Source organism: Dermacentor variabilis, chromosome 3, assembly GCF_050947875.1.
Source record: "Dermacentor variabilis isolate Ectoservices chromosome 3, ASM5094787v1, whole genome shotgun sequence".
NCBI classification, from domain to species: Eukaryota; Metazoa; Arthropoda; class Arachnida; order Ixodida; family Ixodidae; genus Dermacentor; species Dermacentor variabilis.
Genome location: NC_134570.1, coordinates 53565604 through 53578705, shown reverse-complemented (window position 1 = coordinate 53578705; position 13102 = coordinate 53565604). Strand labels below are relative to the sequence as shown.

General features: G+C 48.6%; 1 protein-coding gene across 1 annotated transcript in view; it reads left to right on the top strand.

Annotated features, from left to right (window-relative positions):
- The window catches only part of LOC142575616 (uncharacterized), a 234759-nt gene that overhangs the window by 202036 nt on the left and 19621 nt on the right, over positions 1-13102 (top strand). The window lies entirely within an intron of this gene.

Sequence of the window (13102 nt, the reverse complement as noted above, 5' to 3'; positions counted from 1 at the left end):
GCGGGAAAACAAGGCCCATTCATTCTTTTCCTAACGAGCGCATTCTGCTGAAACAAGCGTTCACCGAAGCGGCTCTAGTTTCGTTTTCTTTTTCTTTTCTTTAGGGGGGGGGGGGGAGGAGAGAAAGGGGTTGGGTTGCTGTGTAGGCCATTCCGTCGTTTCCGGCGCGCCTCGGCAAAGTGGGTATAGGGCGGGTGAAACACTTATCGCTTGTGCGGATACTATCCTGTATGGGCGTGTTCAGCGACTCCGTGTGTTGTGAACGTGTTATGCAACCTTGGCCACCTTAATAGCAGCTCGTTATGCTGGCTCGTATATATGCTAGCAGAAGCGCTGGCTGCCGTTCGTTTTACGCTAATGAACCTCGTGACACGCGCAGACTAGGGAGGAAGAGACAGCTGCGAAAAAAGCAACACACGTTCTGATTAAATTGCAAAGTGTGGCGACTTCTGCGTCGCCGGCATCTTCCGCTAACGATATGTTGGTCAGCATGAGGTGATGCGAAAAGCTTGCCGGCAATAAAGCACACTTGGTAAACGTGCTTAATTAGTCAACGTAGTAAAACAAAACGAAAAGTACGAAACTGCACATTTTGCAATTAAGCACGAATCGATCAATCAAGACAATCGAATTACGCGAGATAAATGTATTGCGTAGGTGAAAATACTCCTGTCGGCGATGATGGACGACGACATACTAACCGTTAATGCAGAGATACAATGTCACTTTCAGTAAAGGAAGTTATGCCTTACTGGGCTTTCAGCAATCCGTGGGAGTACGTAGAACACGTTCCCATGTCCCAAGTTTCAACAGCGAATGTGGACATTGAGGACAACCGTTAATCGTCTCGGCGATTGTCCTTTCGGCGCGGAAAGGTTGCTCGGGCCGTGGTGTAACGCGGTATTACAGGGATAGGCTCTAAAGGCTTTGATGAAAAAAAAAAATGACTCCTCGTACAAAACTGCGACTCTAACAAGCTACGATAGGTAGTTCAGATCTCTCTTCCACAACGCTGCCTCCTACAAACGCGCTCTTACTCATGAATCGCCGCTACACGCACAAATTGACAAGCTTGCGCGAGCAATGCAAGAAATGCTCAATTACAACCTTACGAAAGTCGAGGTAGAAATACTGTCGCCTTTCCATTGACGTCGTGTTAAATTCAACATGTTTATTGCTGAAATGCAATTGAATAAGACGAGCGCTTCTTCCCCGTTTCGCGCGCTTTCGTTAGGCCTGTGCGTTTTACCGCTGCGTTAAAGCCCCTCAATCTTCCAAAGTAGCGCCATTCGCTTCCCTCCTCCTCCGCTCGGCGCGGCCTCGACGGTGGCGCCGCCGGTGGTGGGCCTGCCGTAGGAGACGACGGCTAACACGCTACGGGAGGAAATCCGCAGAAAAGTTTGTTCGAGCCCTGCGGAGCAGTTTTTCAATCGAGATCTTTCTTCGTCAGTCGGTAACTGGCCTTTAGAATTTCGTCTTGGAATTGCGGAAGAAATAGAGAAAATTAATATTATTCAAGGAGTATTTAAGGCGTAAAGTGCGCGACGTTGAGAGTTCGTGTTGCTGAAACACGACGCAAGCACGCGGTGTACTCAAACACGCGCGTAATTACCAAAGTTTCAGGTGTTGACAGCGTGAAAGTATGTGTACGTGGTTTCGTAGGTTCATTCACGTACCTGCAGGACACTTTTGTTCGGTCGGCGCGGGAGAGATTCCGGCTGTGTGCGGTCAGCAATGCGTGGCAACAAGGCCGTTTTTTTCATTGCGGGGTGCTTTGGTAATCGTGACGATATATTGTTTCTTTTTTTACAAGTACTGCTCCAGGAGGGCACATGTAATGGCTAACGGAGGCCTCTGAAGAGGACGTAACATTACACTAATGCAGGCGTCGCAGGGAGTGTTCGTATACAAAATTGGCTGTCCGCGATCTTATACCCCCTTGGCATGCACAGGCTTCGGCGAGCCCCATCCAGCCCTGGTTCTAGCTTTGGTGTTCCCGTTGCCGCTTTGATGCCCTGGAGGCGCCGTCAATAATACGAAATAATGACAAGTTGGTACAACTAGTAAATAAAATTTATTGAAGAAATACAATCGCGCCGAGGCGCCAACTTCTAAAGCAGCGCTAGCGCGCGAGTATTATGAAACGCCAACGAGGAATTTACCGGCCCACGTACGACTCTACGATCAAAGTGCCCGTTAAACATCCCCAGGCGAGCTAGATAAAGTTATCCGGAGCCATCCACTACGACCTCTTAGCTTTAGTCGCTTCGGAACGTTAAAAACGTTAATCACCACAAACCAAATCAATGCATGAGGGCGTACATTCGAAGCTAAGACTGCGTCGTAAGTCATAGTGAGCCTTGCAAAAGCGTCGAGAATGTGCTAACTTCTGGTGGAGCTCAAAACACACCGTGAATATAAAGTAGCTTTTATGTCACAGGCCAGCTGCAGATGCGTGCATTTCACCGCAAGACGAAACTACATGAAACAAAGAGAGCACATTCGAAAAAAAAGTCAAACAACGCGCTAAAAACCACGCAGAGCATGAACACATACTTTCTCGAAGCGGAAGGCGTGAGCTAGGCTCAAAATAAGAGGTTGTGAGTAGCCGTGGCCCTTACTTCACTAAGCCGTGCGTTCTTTGCCACTTCCTCGAAGTCAGCCCGCCCGATCCTTCGACTCCACACTTCTTTTTGTGTAGCACCCGCCGGACGGCAAAGCAAAAAACTTTTTGCCCTCGCTGTGTCTGTTGCGGCAACCGAAGGCGCAGCAGCATGGCATCGCAATTATGTTCTCGGCCCTGCACATTCTATTACGCTAACGCACTCCGTCAGTCCGCCTGCCGTACTTTCGTCGCGCAGGCCCAACAATGGAGGTCGGCGCGCGCTGGAAAGAAAAAATATACAAAAGCGCGGCGTCTGCTCCGCGCTGGAAAGAAAAAAATATACAAAAGCGCGGCGCCTGCTTCCACGTGACACAGATTGGGCAATGGGGGCGCGGAGGAAGCTGGGGAGATAGGAAGCGTGGAGGAGGACCCGCCAGGGTGAGCGGGGTGTCGGAAAGATAAGAATGGCGCTACTTTTGAAAAATTGAGGGGCTTTACGCTGCGTGGCATTGTGGCGCCATCTAAGGACGCACTCGGCAAGTGACTGACGTTGCTTCCAAGATTCCCGCACAGACCTTTGCATCTCTTCCTTACTTTCTTTGATACCCCCTCTTTTTTGCGCGATTTACAAATGACATGCAAGAGGCTTCAAACAAGCCCGCTAACCACTGACACAAACCAGTGTAAACGCTATGCAAAATATGTCAGTGAAAGAAATTAGAAAGCTAGTAGGATAAAAAACGACGGTAAAGATGGTTATGTCGGTAAAACCTTGCATCGGTACGCGGCGTTTGTAGCCCATATACCTTTTACGCAGAAATTTGAAAAGCATGATCCCTAGGCAAATGCTAGGTATAGATCCAATATGAAACGTAAAACGTGAAAACAGCAATTCGAGGCAGCGTAGAATAACATTTATTTAACTCGCGCTAATGTTGTTGCTGTATTTTTTTTAACCTGCTGCCAGGATCGTCGCCCAGAGGTTGAGTACCCATACCTGCCAACTCTTCCGAATATGACGTAAATTTTAGGAATTCTGGCCCGTCCCGCGTTTTTACAAATGTTACATCAATGTTTTTCTTTTTTTGCGAAATGCAGATTCTCTTCGCGTAAATGTATTGAAAGACGGGATGCCGCGTAATTGCAGCGAAATGCACGCAAAAAAAAAAAAAAAGAAGCTGCGATGCATACCGACGCCGCTCTCTTGAGAGCGCAAGACGCAGTATACGGGATGGGCACACGCCTCGAGTAAGTTTATTCAAGCCAAATTCCTCGAGCTGTCAAAATCGGCAGCACCGCAGTGGCTGATAAATTCACTGAAACAACATAGTCAGTAGGACCGGCAGGAACAGCGATTTGCTGATCCAGCGGGCGCGCGGAGTGGCACGAGCCAGTAGGGCTCTGAACTAAGGGCCCTACACTACAAGGAAGACGCCCCACCCAATTGCAAATGAATGCTTCGGTATCCTCTCTCTTCGTCGAATAGCATCCCGCATACATCGTCATGGTGCTTGTCACCTCGCTGTGTCGACACCTTATACCTGTGACCCCGCCTGAGTTGTTTCCATTTCGGCACAGCTTTTGCGGACGGCTTTGTGCATAAGCATAAACATTGGTAGACATTTAGGTTGACACCTGCGCAGCGCAGAAACACAAACACTGCATCAGATTAGACGTCGCATGCGATAAATACATGCGTCGCTATAAAAGGCTTACGCTGAGGGTGGAACTGCACGGCAGCAACTAGTGCGGTTTTCGATATTTTAAGACAGAAGCAAGATCAGCCAATTATTTGCTTAAGTAACCAGAAACACTACGGAGGTTATACAAAAGGGTATTATCTTGGCGCTGCCTTTAAGATTGGCTCCAATGACATGGCGCGATGGTGAACCTTATGCAATGCTTAAGAGGAAGCTTCAGCCCGGGCCCAACTCCGACGCGGCCTATTCAAATACATGTAAAACGCAAAAAAAAAATACGTTTTTGTGAGATAACCCATGGACCGATTTTAATGAAATTTACTGCATTTGAATGAAAACGGTAAATTCTAGTGACTGTTGGAAGCGTAATTTCGATTTCGCCTCAACTTTGCGAAAACGATATTCAAAAATTCGAAAGTTAGAAAAAAAATAGACGCACGAATTTTATAAATTAATAGCTGTGCATCAAGAACAGATGTCGCGTTTCTGTAAACAGCATCCATTACATCATTCAAGGTGGACGAATTCGATGTGTCAATTTATGTCTTGCGTGAATTCGTTACGCTGTGTACAAGCGTTCTGTAAAAGCTGTATTTCCACATTACTGAAGTTTATGGATTCACGTGTGACATATTGATTTTGTCCGATTTAGATGTACTATCAGATTCAATTCACAGAATTGGGATATCAATTTTCCTTGCTGAGTTACGGAGCTGTAAACTTGATAGTTTCGTTCTCTGAAAATTTTCGATTTTTTCCAATTTTTGATAAAAAATTTACAACCTAAATAAAAATGTCGAAACCAAAGTCGCTAGATATTAAATTCTTTTTTTTTTCTTTAGTGCAACAAACTTCGTCAAATTTGGTGCAGTGGTTGCCGAGAAAAACGAATTCTCCCTTTACATGTATTTAGATAGGAGCACCGGAGCTAAAGCTTCCCCTTAAGTGAAGGTTTGTGTTCGTCTTACCAGGCTATTCTCGCTTGTTAGGTAGGCATAATCCTGTCTCACTTGGTTTCGGGCCTTGCACATACACAACAAGAAAAGAAGAAAGAAGAAATTGACTCGTCATCCCGGTCTTGCGCAAGCGGATGTCCAGCGAAGCTGTTGCAAAACCATCATCACAACTGCTGAAGGAGGTTTGCAATGCTTTATTGATGAATCGGACGCTTCTTTTGAGTTTCTTCTTTATTGAAATGTATGTTGTTCTGTGTGTTGTATGGGTGATTTCAATGAATGTATGCACTGTTCCCTTCACTTCTCTGAGCGCTTGTAGCCTCTGTCTTATGGGGGTATTCATTCATTCACAAAACTTTATTAGTGTCCTGAAGCCCGGTATTTTCAGACCGAGGCGGGCCGCGTCCACGTCGGCACCGCCAGGCCGAGCCTTATGGCGTCATCATGGACCCTCTGGACAGCCCGTAGCTGATCTTGATATGAAGAGCTTGTTATCAACTTGTGCCAGTAAAGCCATTTTTCTTCCGGGTCGGCGAGAGTCGCGGGACAGCCCGCCAGCATGTGTCTGATGTCAATGATGCCAGCGCATACGTTACATTCTTGCCTAATTTCTCTTTCGGGGTGAATTTTATTTATGAAATACGGAGTGGGGTACGTCCCGGTTTGCAGTAAACGTAGCGTCACTGCCTGAGCCCTGTTCAATTTTACGTGTGGCAGAGGGAATTGCCTACGCCCCAAGTAGTAATATTTAGTGATGTCGTTGTAAGTTAGTAACTGATCTTTATGTTCCCCAGAATGGTAGTGGGCGTCGGTTCGGTTCTGACCGGCACGGCAAGCAAGTCCTCGTGCCAGGTCGTTCGTCACCTCGTTGAGGTTGGGCCGAGTCTCGTCCACTTGTCCCATATGTGCAGGAAACCATCGGATTTCTGTTTGGATAGTTTCGACCTTGTCGATAATTTTAGCCGCAGTCCCAGCTACATAGCCTTTGTCAAAGCTCTTAATTGCTGCTTTGGAATCGCTATAGATGAAAGACCATTTACGGTTCCTGATGGCTAGAGCAATCGCGGCTTGCTCCGCCACCGTGGAAGCCTTGGTGAAGATGGTGACGGCGTCCCGTACCTCGCCCCGGCTGTCGACCACCACGGCGGTGTAGGCCTCTTTGCCTTGGACCCAGGCAGCGTCTACAAGGGCCGCCTGTTGTCCTAGCTGTTCAATTTCTTTCAACAAAGCTTTCGCTCTCGCTTTTCTCCTGCTAACGTTGTGTTCCGGGTGCATATTTCTCGGGAGGGGGGTGGTTCTGATCGCGTCTCTAAGTTGCCCGCTCAATTCTACCTCGGATTCCTTCGGGTTCATCGATCTATTTGCGTCTGTCCCTATCGCTTTGAGTATAAGCCTGCCCGCTCGCGTTTTCGTCAGTCTTTCCTGCTGCGCCATCTGTTGCGCTTCCGCCATCTCTTCTATCGTATTGTGCACGCCTAGGTTCATGAGCTTCACGTTCGAGGTGCTGATGGGTATACCTAGGGTAGCCTTCACTAACTTTCTGATCAGAGTGTTTAGCTTGTTCAGCTCGGCCTGCGACCATTTAAATAGACCTGCCACGTAGGTGAAGTGACATAGAGCGAAGGCGTGCACTAGCCTTAGAGCGCTGTCCTCACCCAGGCCTCTGTGTCTGTTGCTTATTCTCCTTAGTAATCTGATGACTTGGTCCGTCTTGTTTGAAATGTGTTGAATGGCATTCATGTTGGTACCTCCCGCTGCTATGTGGAAGCCTAAAACTTTAATATTTTCCACCTGCCTGATCGCGGATCCGTCGTGACAGCGTAACATAATCTTGGGTTCGTCCCCGGGGACGTAGCCCCTGGGTCTGCGACCCCTGCGTCGATGTTTTAGGACCAAAAGCTCCGACTTTGCCGCCGAACAGTTGAGTCCCATCTCGCCTAGCGTGCTTTCCACGGCGTGTATGCTCTCCTGCAGTCTGGTCTCCGTTTGCCCTACGTTACCGTTGGCGCTCCATATGGTTATATCATCGGCGTATATTGCAAAGTGTATACCTTCTATACTCTCCAGTTTCTTCGCGACTCTGGTCATTGCTAGATTAAATAGCATGGGCGAAAGTACGGCCCCTTGCGGGGTGCCCCTGTTTCCCAGGTTCATCACCTTCGATTTTAGTTCACCTAGCGTGAGGCTCGCTTGCCTACCGCCCAGAAACGCCTTGACTACACTGTATAGCCTCTCGCCCAACCCCAGCTCGGACAGGACCTCGAGGATGGCCTTGTGCTCTATGCGATCAAAAGCTTTTTCGACGTCTAGTCCCAGAATCGCTCTCGCGTGCACCGGGCTAACGTGTATGAGCTGGTGTTTGATCAGGAGCATGGCGTCCTGAGTCGATAGTCCGGGCCGGAAACCGATCATGTTATACGGGAGTATGTCATTTTGCTCGACGTATCTAGTGAGTCTATTAAGAATAACGTGTTCCATAGCTTTACCTATGCACGATGTAAGCGATATTGGACGTAGGTTATCCAGATGGAGTGGTTTGCCCGGTTTTGGTATGAGGATGGTGTTAGCTATCTTCCATTCCTCCGGATAGTCTCCCTTTCTCCACAACTCGGTGAAATGATCCGTCAGGAAAGTGATCGACTCATCGTCTAGATTCATTAAGAGTTTATTGGTAATACCGTCGGGTCCGGCTGCCGATCTACTAGAGAGACCATGGAGGGCGGCCCGTACCTCACCCTCGGTGAAATCGCGGTCCATATCCTCGCACGGTCCTCCCATGTACTCCACGCGTTCGTCGCTATCGCCCGGTTGTTCGAGCGGGAGATATTTGTCCGCGAGCTGTCTCATGACTACCTCCTGAGTCGTGCACTGGCTGACTTGATGTACCAGTTTTGTAATTGCTGTTCTCTTGTTTGACTTAGTGTCGCTCTCGTTCAACAGATGTTTGAGGATGTTCCAACTGCCTCCATGTTTGATTCTGCCGTCTGCCAAGTGGCAAACTTCGTCCCACTGCTGTTTCACGAGCGTTCTCGAATGCTCCTCGATCTGTCTGTTTAGCAACGCTATCTTTTTCCTGAGCTTTCGGTTCAGTCTTTGCGTTTTCCATCTTTGCAGAATGGATTGTTTGGCCTCGATCAGATGCGCGAGCCTACTGTCTATGCTCTCTATGTTTTCTTCGGTCTTAATTTCTTTAGTGGCCTCCCTGAGGTCCTCTTCGAGCTGGTCGATCCAGGTATGGAAGGACTGTCTGCCCGCTTCTATCGGTTCCGATTCTAGTCTCTTCGCTCTAACTTTCCTAAAAAGGTCCCAGTCCGTGCACCGAAATGTTCTAGTCTCTTGTTTCGGCATACCTATACCTATGTGTATGATATAGTGGTCGCTGCCTAGATCGGTGCCCGAGTTTTCCCAACTAGCTTGTTCCGAGTTGTTGACAAAAGTTAGGTCGGGCGTAGAGTCCCTGCACGTTGACGTGCCACAGCGGGTGGGGAAAGCCGGATCGGTGATCAGGAACAGTCCCAGGTCCGTGGCAAGGTTCCATAACCCCTCACCTTTCTTTGTATTCCAAGCGTATCCCCACGCTTGGTAGGGGGCATTAAAGTCCCCTCCGATGATGAGCGGGGAGCTCTTTGCGACTGCGAGTGCCTTGTTGAAAAGTGCCCTAAAGCTTTGTTTCTTGTAGGTGGGACTGCTATAAATGTTCAGGCAGAAGATACTCTGCGCCCTGCCCTTGTGCCTTTTGAGTACGACTTCTACGAGGATATACTCGATTTTACTCAATCCGAGATGGATATCGTGTTCGATAAAGGGTAGCTTTTTGTCAACGAGGGTGGCCAATCCCCTTCCGGAATCTTTTTCTCTACATACCGATTTGTACCCGGTTAGCTTTACTTCGTCCGCTAAAGTTTCCTGCAGCATAATTACTTTTGGTTTGACCCCCATCGATCTAATTAATTGGCGCAGCGATGCCTTTTTGTTGTGGAATCCGCGACAATTCCACTGCCACACACTAAAACTGTGGGCACTATCCATGATTATTGAATGGGTTAATTTTGCTGTTACCCGCGATCGATCTCTTTGGAGCGCCCCCTGACGTTCCGGAGAGCGATTTTACGCTTTCTGATTCTGACGGCAAGAATTCGTCGTCGTCGCATTTCGTTTCGAGTTTCTTGAATCGCTGTTCGGCCGTTAACCTCCATTTCCATAGTTTATCCACTTTAAAGTTAGTCCTTTCCGTCGTCTCTCTAATTTCTTTGATTACCTCTTTCAGCTCGCTGAGGACTGAGAAAACCGAGTCAGTTTCGGGGCTTACTGCTCTTTTTTTCGGGGCGGGGGAGTTATCTCCCTCGCTTGGTTCGTTGCGTTGACCTACTGGTCGGGCTACTGCTACGCTGGCAGTGCTCGGCTGTGCCTTCTTTTTCAGTTCTGCTACCTGTTTGGTCAGCTCTTCATTAGCTTTACGCAAAGAATTTACCTCCCTAATCAACTGTTCTATTCTGGCATCATTGCTTTCAGTCACCGCCGGCGTAGTGGCGCCACCAACGATTCGCACCGTACCTTTGACTTTATCCGCCCAGGCGGTCCCAACTGTCGGCTTGGCACCAGGTGTTCCATCTTCTAAGCGCGCCTGCGGTCCTCCCGACTTGGAGCGGCTTCTCTCCCTCGCGGCCGATCGCGACCGGGCGCGTTCCCTTTGCACCTGCGATCCTCCCGACTTGGAGCGGCTTCTCTCCCTCGTGGCCGATCGTGACCGGGCACGTTCCCTTCGGCGAGCTCGTACCACATAGGGTGTTTGAAATCTCTGCTTGCACGTCTTGTCTCCGGTGGGATGGTCTCCTCCACAGAACTTGCACTTGGGCGTGCAAACGTGGTCCGCTCGTGGGTTGGGGGCTCCACACCCTCTACACTGAACAGAGTCCGGCGTGGGGCACACGTCCGAGCGGTGTCCTACCCTACCACAAGTAAAGCACACATCAAATTGTTTCCTGTAGAGATAACATCTCAACAAGGTCGGCCCGTAGCGCACAAAGTTTGGCACTTTCAGTCCATCGAAGAGGACGATGACTGAGCCCGACGTCTTGATGCGCTTTGCGGCCAAAGCGAGCGGGTTGCGCTCATGCACGATATTCCTTGTGATAGTAGACTGGGAGTCCCTGATGTCGACTTGTCTAATCACCCCTTTGCACGTGGCGTGCGGGGCCGTCTCGTACGCACTGACCTCGTACTCCGTGTCCACGATTTTGAAAGACTTCATTCTCACGTACCTTGCCGCATGGTCTGGTTCAGGCGTGCTCACCACCACGATATTTTGCGTGAAGTTGGGGCACACCATGTCTTCACTTGCTTGCTCTGCCGTTAGGCCTGAAGCCTCGATCACTGCAGTTCCAATAGCGGTGGTACTTACTTTGCTCAAGTTTAGTCCTCCTCGTGGCCTGATTATAATTTTCCGATGCTCCTCGGGCAGTTGGGGCATCCTTGAGGCCTTGACTATACGGTACTTGATCGAGCCGGTGTTGGTGGCGGGTCCCTTGCTGCCACCGGTAGCGGCGTCTCCGCCGGACGCTTGTGAGGTACTTGGCGTCGCGTTCGCCGCGTTGCTGCTCTTCTTTCCAGCACGGGATCGTCGTCCGGTAGCCACATGCCAACCGAAATCTTCCTCGTTGTTGTCCTCTTCCTCTTCCATACGGGAGTCTGCCATGTCGCCCTGGCACGTAGGCCGGCAAGGCCTAATGGGCCCTGCTCCTCGCTAGGGTCAGCTCCGCACGTAGTGAGATGAACAGAGAAAGTCCAATAAAATTGTCAAAAATTGGTTCCCACCTCGAAACTTCGTATCAGTCGAGTCTGGGCAACTTCACGAATCTGATGATGTGCTTGAAATCGTCGTACCTCGAAAAATTAGCCAGCGGAACATCGAAAAAGACGGAGCCGATGTGAGAGACGTGTCTGCTCCGTGCAATGGGTATGACCCATTGCATTTTTGGCTTATTTACGGGAGTATGAGCCATTGAATTATTTGCTTGTTTACGGAGGTATGCGCCATGGGTGATGGTGATAGATGCTTGTTTTGAGCATGTTCTTTATTGAAAGGCACGCTGTTCTGTACGTTGCATCTGTGATCCCAATGAATGTATGCACTATTGGCTTCACCACGCTGAGTGCTTGTAGCCTCTGGATTACGAGGGGGATGGACCAATACATTTTTGTTGGGGGCATGAGCCGTTGCTGATGATGATAAGTTTTGTTCGCGAAGGATAATTTTTGTTCTTTCTGGACATTCTTGCTTGCTTAGTGGGATATAAGCCATTGCTGATAATAACTTTATTCACGGACGGACATGAAAAACGTCGACCACCGAGAGGCTAACAGCTTCGCTGTGTAGAGTAAACGCATTTGTACGCATCGCCATTAGTTTCTAATGAAGCACGTCACTAAAGCTTCGGTTCGCTTAGATTCTGACAAGTGCATTGGATATGGATCATTCTTTGTGTGTGTATGGAGGGGAGGGGGGGGGGGGGTTAGACGGTGCCCCGCATTCTAAGCCGTTGTTTGGCTAACCCGTCCGAAAATTTCCTGGCCGCTACTCTACTCGAACCGCTTTGATTGACTGGCGGTATTTTCACACTTTACAGTCCTTTGTTTCTTTCTTTTTTGCGTGTGTGTGTTCTTTATCCTTTATCATTTAACTGAATCCTTTATATTCGGGCGCTACGCTAAACTTCTGGGTGTGCATTGCATCTCAAGCTTTCCAGAATCTGGTGCTTTTTAAGGAAACAAAATAGCAAGAAAATGGAAGCGCGCCAAGAAACAATCTTCCAGCGCTGGTTTACTTTAACTTGAACGGATGGAAAGGGACGAGTGAAAGCAATGGCGGTGTTTTACATAAGATGGATGCAGTGGAACCTTTACCGCGCTCGTTTCGTGCCAGAGTAGCTGCAGGAAGCGCAAGAGAACAAGACTAACTGTAATAAGGAGCCGTATCATAAGATGGCCTGAACGGTTCTGGACACGTAAAAAAAAAAAAAAAACATGAGGAAGACAAGATAGGTTACGGCTTTCACGTGCACCTGGCCCGAGCTGGCTGGCCGCTTTGACTACAAAATAACACCGGACACACTTATTAACGCTCGAGCTTGTATTTTACGCATGGTTAAAATCGAGATTAGTTGTTTTATTTTTTTATGTAATTAAAGGAGAGGTTGGCGCCTTTAGTGGCTCCGGCTACTCCCCAGCACAGGAAAAGCGAACTGTAGCACTGCTGTGTGCTGGGCACGTTGTTGTGCGAACTTTCAGCAAACAAAGCTGAAAAAACACTTAGACAGACCGAAGAGAGTGAAATATTACGAACAAGTCCCGGGCCCAGGAGCAAAGGAAGACACAGGGGAGAGTCAAATGAGAGTATGGGACAGACGCAGTTCGGTAAACGAGGAAACGTGCACAAAAAGAGTCGTTTAATGACAATTTTGTCCCTTTCATATACTTTCCTCCATCTTGCGGACTTCCGCAGAACTGATTTGCCAGAAGAGTCTCTTTGTTACCAGAGACGAAATGGGTACTTGGTGTTCTTAAGTGCCCCCAAAAACTGTTGCTAATGATAGATAACTGCACACTAATAAAGAGAGAAAGTTTAGGCAGTAAAGAAGTACAAATAATGAGAACATTCCACGTTTTGTCACTATGTACTAGGAACATCCCACGTTGTTGCCATATGCTAGTAACGCGACACAAGGTTGCAATTGTACAGATACCACAAGTAATGTGGCGTCCACGCGTGACCTTTACCTAGCCTGAGTGCCGTCTAGTCATGTTTGTACGTCGAATTCATATGGTCACCAAACATCCATGAG